We start from the raw sequence: 9,324 nt of genomic DNA on the forward strand, positions 1-9,324 counted from the left end.
CCTCGACAGTCTAACCTCACTCTCTCTCTAGCTCATTAATATCCTTCTTAAGGACTGGAGCCCAAAACTGCACTGCGTACTCAAGGTGAGGTGTGCCCTTTTTTATACAAGACAGCACTTTATTTGCTTTAGTAGCCACAGAATGACACTGCCTGGAATTAGACAACTTGTTATCTACAAAAACCCCTAGATCCTTCTCCATTAAGGATACCCCCAACAAACTACCATTCAGTAGATAGTTTGCGTTTATATTATTTCTACCAAAGTACATAACTTTGCACTTATCAACATTGAACCTCATTTTCCAGTTTGCTGCCCAGTTTTCCAATTTTTTCAAATCGCTCTGTAAAAGTGGCAGCATCCTGCATGGAACTTATAGTTTTGCACAATTTAGTGTCATCAGCAAAAATAGAAACAGTACTGTCTATGCCCACCTCCAGGTCATTAATAAACAAGTTAAAAGCAAAGGACTGACGCCTGCTGTACTCCACTGGTCCAATTAGAAAATGTTCCATTTACCACTACTCTTTTTAATCTATCCTTCAGCCAGTTCTCTATCCAATTACAAATATTATGTTCTAGGCCAATATTCCTCAATTTGATCATTAACCTTCTGTGAGGTACTGTATCAAACGCTTTAGCAAAGTCCAAGTAGATGACATCAACTACCATTCCAGCATTGAGGTTCCTGCTCACCTCCTCATAAAAGGCGACTAAATTTAGTCTGGCAGGATCTCTTACGCATAAAACCATGCTGGCACAAACTTATAGTATTGTGAACTGCAATGTATTCAAGTACCATATCCCTTATTACCCCTTCCAAAAGTTTTCCTACTACTGATGTCAGGCTAACAGGCCTATACTTTTCAGGCTGAGAACGGGATCCCTTTTTAAAAAACGGCACCACATTAGCTATTCGCCAGTCTCTCGGCACCATGCCAGACCTCAACGAATCCTGAAAAATGATGTGAAGAGGCTTGGCAATCACAGCGCTCAGCTCATTTAATACCCTGGGATGAATCCCATCCGGTCCTGGACCTTTGTTTACCTTTACATGTTCAAGTCTCCCGAGTGACCCATGCGTCAGTAGCTAAATTACTAGAACTGGGCATATTAAAAGGGAAGCCTTCATTAGCTGGCTCCTCAGATGTATAGACAGATGAAAAATAAGAGTTCAAAATTTCAGCTTTTTCCCCGTTCTCATCAACCAATGTACCCTCCCCCCCGTGATAATAAGGTTCCCACCCCTTTTTGCTTCATTTTTTTACTATTCACATAATTAAAAACTAATTTGGGATTCTTTTTACTCCTAGCTGCAATATATCTTTCCGTCTCTATTTTAGCTTGCCTTATAGCTTTTTTGCATGCTTTATTTGCTTCCTTGTACTTTAAAAGCATGTTTTTTCTAACCAACCTCGACACTAACACTTTTATTCAGCCGTAAAGGTTTTGCTTTGCGATGCCTCTCCTTGCTTACAAGGGGAATATACTGTTGTGTATACCTGCAAAGCAATGTTTTAAAGATGTTCTATTTTCCTGCTGTGTCTAACCCTGTGAAAAGCCTTTCCCAGTTGACATATTGCAGAGATGCCCTTATACTGGAAAAGTCTGCACATCTAAAATCGAGCGTTTTTGTTACTCCCTTATAGAGCTGTCTCTGCAGCATTATCTTAAAGGAGACCATGTTGTGATCATTGTTCCCCAAATGCTCACCCACACAAATGTTAGAGATGAGTTCAGTATTATTCGATATTACCAGGTCCAAAATAGAGTCATTCCTAGTAGGTTCTAGAACCGCCTGAAAAATTGTCATTTAGCATATTTACAAACCTACTAGCTTTTTCTGACTTAGCCACCCCATTACACCAGTCAATGCCCGGATAATTAAAGTCCCCCATAATAACAACTTGACCCAGTTGTGAAGCCTCTTCCATTTGCAACAATAGCCAGGTCTCATCCCCCTCATCTATATGGGGTGGTTTGTAGCATACACCAATAATCATTTTCTTTGTGACTTTCAGCCCTACTGAAATTTCTACCCAAAGAGATTCAATGTTTTCATTGGTAATGTCTTTATTACATGGCTTTAAATCTGACTTTACATAAAGACAAACCCCTCCACCCTTTTTAATCTCTCTATTCCTCATAAAAAGTGTATATCCATTTAAATTCATGGCCCAGTCACATTTTTCATCCCACCAGGTCTCAGTGATACCAATTAAATCATAATTTTCAGTACATGCAATAGCTTGCAGCTCCCCTAATTTACCCGACAAGCTTCGCACATTAGCCAGCATGCAGTGGAGATTACTACTTCTCCCTCTGATGTTTACATTAGCTAACGGAGAGTTAGAGCTAAGGCAAATATTAGACTGTTTTCCTTGTAACGGAAGCTCCTTATCTGATAAACTATATGCCCCCCTCACTCCTCCCCCACAACCCTTCTACTGCCCTGTCTACACTAACTTTCCTATAGAACTCTAGCTCACCCACCCACCCCCTTGTCTAGTTTAAACACTCCTGCAGCCTCTTAACCATTCTCTCCCCTAGCACGGCGGACCCCCTTCCATTGAGGTGCAATCTGTCATCGCTGTATAGATTGTACCCCAAAGAAAAGTCCAGCCCAGTGCTCTAGGAAACCAAACCCTTCCTTCAGCAAGACTTTAGCCACGCATTTAGCTCCCTAAGCTCCCGCTGTCTCCCTAAACTTGCACGTGGCACCGGCAAAATTTCCGAAAAAATGACATTGGAGGACCTTTCCTTAATCTTAGAGCCTAGATCCCTGATCCCTCTCTAAGGTCCTCCACCTACCGGTCATTTTGTCGCTAGTACCGATATGTACCAAGACAGCCGGGTCATGCCCAGCCCCTCCCAATAATTTGTCAACCCGATCAACCACATGCTGAACCCTAGCACCAGGAAGACAGCAAACTGTTCGGTTGAAGCGATCCGCTCGACAGATTACCCTGTCCACTTTCCTAATGACTGAATCCCCTATAACCACCATCTGTTTAGGCCTAGCTCTGCTCTCCTCCCCACCACTACTAGAGAAACTGGTCTCCCGGCTGTTAGAGAGATCATCCTCATCTAGAACCGCCAGTCCAGAGTTCACACTCCCATCTTCTTCACACAATCTGGCAAATCTGTTGGGATGCGCAAACCCTGGAGCCTCCCTTTTCCCCACACTAGACTGTCTGTCACCCAGCTTACTGCCCTATCATCCTTTCTTTGCTTCCCTCCCCCCATACTATCTGACCCAGCTAGCTCTTGTTCAGTAAGCAAGAGCACTGGCAGGGGTGGGTGTAGTGGGGGGTGGAGAAGGGACAGTGGAGGTTAATGAGGGAGACAGGTTTGTAACAGTTAAGAGGGGAAGTAGGGGACGCAAGGGTAGGGGGGCTGGGTCACAGCTTGTACAAACCAGCAGATTTGCCGCTTTAGGTGAAGATGCTGGGGAAGACTGCTCTGAGCTAGCATGTATGGAGCAGGCGGACTCTCAGAGCACCCTGGGAGCCGGCACCTCTAATACAGGTGGGGGGAGTAGTGCTAGGAAGGGAAGGCAGGCTATAGTTGTAGGGGATTCAATTATTAGAAAGGTGGATAGGGTAATTTGTCGTAAAGACCCTACATGCCGAACTGTGTGTTGCTTGCCTGGTGCTAGGGTTTGGCATGTGGTGGAACGAGTGGACAAATTGTTGGGACAGGCTGGGGAAGACCCGGCGGTCTTGGTACACATAGGTACCAATGACAAAGTTAGAGGAGGGGGGGGGGAAGTCCTCAAGAACGATTTTAAAAAGCTAGGCGAGAAGTTGAGGGCGAGGGACTTCCAAGGTAATTTTCTCGGAGATATTACCTGTGCCACGGGCAACGTTAAGAAGGCAGCGGGAGCTTAGGGAGATTAATGCGTGGCTTAGAGATTGGTGCAGGGAGGAGGGCTTTGGGTTTCTCGAGAACTGGGCTGATTTCTCAATCGGCTACAGGCTCTTTGCCAGGGATGGGCTGCACCTCAATGATGATGGGGCAGCTGCTTTGGGGGAAAAGATGGCTAGAGGGTTGGAGGAGATTTTAAACTAGGAGTGGCGGGGGGAGGGTGCAGTGGGTAATTCTGTGGTAGACAGGATAGATGAGGTAGTGGGCATAGTAAGGGAAAATGGGGAAGGAGATTTGCTTCGGGATACTGATAATGCCAGGGAGGCCCATAAGTTGTTTACACATCATTCTCACGCTGGTACCAGTATTAAATGTATGTTTACCAATGCAAGGAGTCTGACTGGTAAAATGGGAGAGCTGGAGGTACTGGCATTGGAGCGGAAATATGATGTGATTGGCTTTGCTGAAACTTGGTTGAATGAGTTGCATGCCTAGCAGTTAATATTGGGGGTTATACATTGTTTCGGAGGGACAGGGGCAATAGGAAAGGAGGAGGAGTGTGTCTGTTCGTTAAGCAAGAATTAAAAGCAAATATTAAAGAGGAAGTGATGGGGGTAACAGAGGGAGCTGAATCCCTATGGGTTGAGCCTCTAACAGATAGTAAAGAACCTACCAAACTAATTGTAGGTGTATGCTATAGACCATAGGCGGAGGATGACTTTTTTGTTTGGGGAGGCTAAATATGGGCCATATACAGACTGACCTACAGCTAATGTGAGACTTAGTGGATTCACTGCTGGTGTAAAAAATTAACTTCCCAACTACCTCTGGCAGTTCCCACTGACTCCCAGGGCTACTGTGCAAAAGTGCGGGTGGGGGGGATTTTTTTAACCCTAAAATGCTTAGGATGTAAAAGCATTCATACGTGCACTTCTGTTAGGGGTTCTCTATACATTTGTGTTCAGTTAGGTTAAAGGGGTAGTTCACCTATAAATTAACTTTTAATATGATGTAGACATTGATATTCTGAGACAATTTGCAATTGGTTCTCTTTTATTTTTAATGGTTTTTCGGTTATTTAGCTTTTTGTTCAGCAGCTCTCCATTTGGTATTTCAGCAGCTATCTGGTTGCTAGGGTCTTATATACCAGGTAGTGGTTTAAACAAGAGATGGGAATATGAATAGTTAAGGGGCCTGCATGGAAAAATAAAACTGTAGCTTCACAGAGCAATACTTTTTGGTAAGTGACCCTCATTTGAAAGCTGGAAAGAGGCAGAAGCGAAAGGCAAATTATTCAAAAACTATAAACAATTAACTAGGAAGACCAATTGCAAAGTTGCTAGAAATAGTGTACCACAAGCAAAAAGGAAAAACAGAAGACCTGTGTGCTTATTAATTACCTAATATCCAACAATTCGGCTTCCACATGGTGTTTGCCACCTTAATTACTAGACTCGCAAATAAACAAAATTTCTGTGTTTGTGCCTTTAATTAAAAAGTTAAATTTTATTTGGTATAATTAAAAATATAATTACATAACACCTACTTTATATTAAATAAATACTTAAAAAACCACATGGCAATATTCGGCCATAGTGGAAAAATCCATTACACACCACTAGTGCGAAAGGAAAAAATCAGCAAAAGTATTTAGGTTCTTATAGTAATCACAAGAACAGAACATATTCTTAGACGCTGGGGGATACCGGTGGGACAATATTTAAGATTACGTAGAAATTGTACGGATTTGGATGACTTTAAGACCAAGGCTGCTGACCTAAGGGATAGATTTATCCAAAGGGGCTATCCCAAACGTTGGTTGAAAAGGGCATACAAGAGGGCACTTGATTCGGACCGGCAAACTCTTTTGTTTGCAAATAAGGACTCCAACATTGAGTCAAAACCAGATATTAGATGCATAGGCACGTAAAATAATCAATGGCCTAGCATCAAATCCATTTTGCAGAGACATTGGAGTGTCTTAAAAGGAGATCGAGACTTGGGGCCAATCTTGCCCCATGTGCCAAATCTGGTGGCAAGGAGATCCACCAGTTTAGGGGATCTACTTGTACATAGTCACTATAGTGAATTCAAAGAATCACCAGCACATTTTCTCACACCTACGGTGGGCTCCTACAAGTGTCACAGATGTGAGGCTTGCCAATACATGGCACCGATGAAAAGTTTTCAGCAACCCGGCTCCTCTCACATTTTTCAAATCAGACAATTTATCAACTGTCGCACTACAGGAGTTATATATGTAGGTATGTGCAGCTGTCCCATGTTATACGTTGGAAAAACCTTTAGGGAACTACGTAAGAGAGTTCTTGAGCATATAGGTACTATCATTAATAATAAGGAAACTCCCATCGCTAGACATATAAGAGACTTTCATCGTTCAGATGTAACCGCGATATCTTTCTTCGGTATTGAAAAAGTTAAGCTAGGACAAAGGAAGGGAAATATTGATAATCTGTTGCTAAAAAAAGAATGCGAATGGATTTACCGACTGAAATCAAGAGCACCGATGGGTTTAAATGAGGGATTTACGTTTACCCCTTTTATACAGAAAAGATGAGCTTGTCCCCTTTGAGAGCTATTGTGCACTTAGATGTCAGTAGCAGGTCTGAAAAAAACTATTAAAGATTCTATATTGTGGCCAATAGATGGCGCTAATACACTATGTATATATACCACTGATAGCGAGACAGTCATTCATTGATTGCCCCTGAAGAAGTCACGGGTCATGTGACGAAACGCGTTGGGCGGGTACTGGTGGGTGATTGGGAGGCGGGGGACACGGAGAGAGCTTCTCCTCAGGGACAGGATTGATCTGTCCGGGGGGTTTTGCGGCGAGCGCTAGCCGCACCGTGAGGGCTGGGGGAGGTCTGTTCCTTTAACAGTCTGGGTGTGGGGGGTGCGAGGCAAAGAACGTATGTCCCGTAATCAAAGGGAACGCTCAGTCTCAGCACACGGCACTTTGCAGAGTGGGCGGGTATCAGCACGGACCCTCAAGCTATGATTGATGTTAACTGGGAGCCGGCTGACAAGCGCATGATTTGTAACAAGCGCGACCTTGCATAGTATCAGTTTTTGAAAGCCTCAGCAGACGGCAGCGGAGCCTCTGATACAATTTGCCGCTGGTGTTGCTATGTCCACAGCTGAGTGCGAGTACTAACATGTCTCTGATACTTTGTAACTATATTTTGTTTTGAGTGCAGCTTAACCCAGCAGTGATAAATGCAACTAGCATATTGAGCAGTTTAGTAAGAATTGATTAACCTCTAATAAAATTGAATTGGGGATTTTTCAGGAATTAACAAACGCTCCTGGGCTATTCCCTCTCCCCACCACGGTCTCTCTCCCTCCCCCGTTTTTCCCAATCTTTTCACCTCCTCTCAGGAAATCTCAGCGTCTAAGAATATGTTCTGTTCTTGTGATTACTATAAGAACCTAAATACTTTTGCTGATTTTTTCCTTTCGCACTAGTGGTGTGTAATGGATTTTTCCACTATGGCCGAATATTGCCATGTGGATTTTTAAGTATTTATTTAATATAAAGTAGGTGTTATGTAATTATATTTTTAATTATACCAAATAAAATGTAACTTTTTAATTAAAGGCACAAACACAGAAATTTTGTTTATTTGCGAGTCTTGCTAGAAATAGGCCATTCTATAATATACTACAAGTTAACTTAAAAGTGAACCTCCCCATTAGATGGGTTTAAGTTAGCTTTATAGAAAGTGAGGCAGCGGGTACTGACATCCCAGGCACGTTATATACACCGAGATGCAGTCTTTATATACAAAACCAGCACATTATATGCCATGAGCAGTGGGTACTGAGGGCAGATATTCAGGCCCTGGCACTATAACACCTGCACTGATACACAGCATTGGCTCCACTGTAACTAACTAGAAATGAAAAAAACAATGACAGAATGACAAAAGTAAAAAAAAAATAGAATGTGCAAAAAAACATAACAAATATATAAAAGCACAATGAGCTTTGTCAGGGGAAAAAGTTAACTTACCCTCCATCTGTTAGGGTAGGGGATATTATAAATGTCAGATGACAAAAAAACAATTTAATTCCAGCTAGTGACTCAGCCTTTAGAACATACTGTATACAGTATAGTACCTGTGTATAGTACCTGTGGGATGAAAACTGCAGCAAAGTTCAAAGTTGGTTCATGGGTAAACTTACAGTGTCTGCAGATTCTTCTTTTTTAAGTCTTCATTTCTGCCTGTCTCCAGTTTGCAAAATTTCCCGATCCCTGTCTGCATGTGTCTTGATTGGTCAATTTTACTGTCTGTCAAGAAAGCTGTGCTCTGATTGGAGAATGTACAAGAAGAAAGATCCAATCAGAGCACAGCTGATTAGAGCAGAACCCGGAGCTTGCAGGGACAGGAGAAGATTTGCAGGACAGCGCAGAAACGGAGCCAGGTTTTTTTATTTTATTTTTTTATTTTTAGGGTGCCAGAGCAGGTTTGGGGAGGCTTAGCCTCCCCTAGCCTTATTGAAAATCCGCCTATGCTATAGACCCCCTAATGTAAGTGAGGAGGAGGAGGCTCAGCTCCTGTTGCAAATAGAAAAGGCTGCTAGTTTGGGGCAAGTGAATAATGGGGGATTTTAATTATCCTGATATTGACTGGAGCCATAGTATTGCCAGGACAGTAAATGGGAACAAGTTTATATTTTTTTATTTTTAAAATGTTATTGAAGTTTTGCAATAAACATGTAGGATGAATAATGACAAAATATTTAAATATAGGTTGTACAAATAAAGAAAATACAATGCTTACAGAGAAACAAAATAAGTAATTTAAATAGAGAAAAACAAAACAAAAACAAATTAACTAACTATGCCCAGTGGATAAACTGTAAAAAGAAAAGAAAAGTTTCCTAGAGAGCAAACTCAAGGATAATTTTGCTTATATGTTTGTGAATTATTGAAATAGATCTATATATGCAGCATTTTATAAATCCAATCCTTATTACTTATATCTATAGCATTAAAGCATTACAGAAAAATGACCATGTATTTTTAAAAGGAATCCTAGATTTAGGTTCACTTGTTTTTGCTTTGATGGCCTCTTGCCAGCTAAGCTGATTAAGATAAGAAATAATTTCTGTTATAGGAGAAAAAACAAAAATAATAATTTATCAATATTTTGTGCTAAGGAGACTGGTAAAATGCTTGATCTAGTAGGTCTTTTATCAATATGATGTTTTTTTCTCAGATTTTAGTAAAAGGGAAGAAGACCTTAATGGGTCAGAGGTTTTCAATAGAAGTTTAACTGGCTTGAAGGGAGGTTGAGAGTAACTGAAGCCATGTCTGGAGAATAGATATTTCCATACAAAAATAGTGTCCCGATATAGAGGATTCCTTTTAATATCTCTTGGTAAATTACTCCATTTACTATGTAATGCAGAAAATATATCAAAATAAGG

This window comes from Xenopus tropicalis, chromosome 2, assembly GCF_000004195.4.
Source record: "Xenopus tropicalis strain Nigerian chromosome 2, UCB_Xtro_10.0, whole genome shotgun sequence".
NCBI lineage: Eukaryota > Metazoa > Chordata > Amphibia > Anura > Pipidae > Xenopus > Xenopus tropicalis.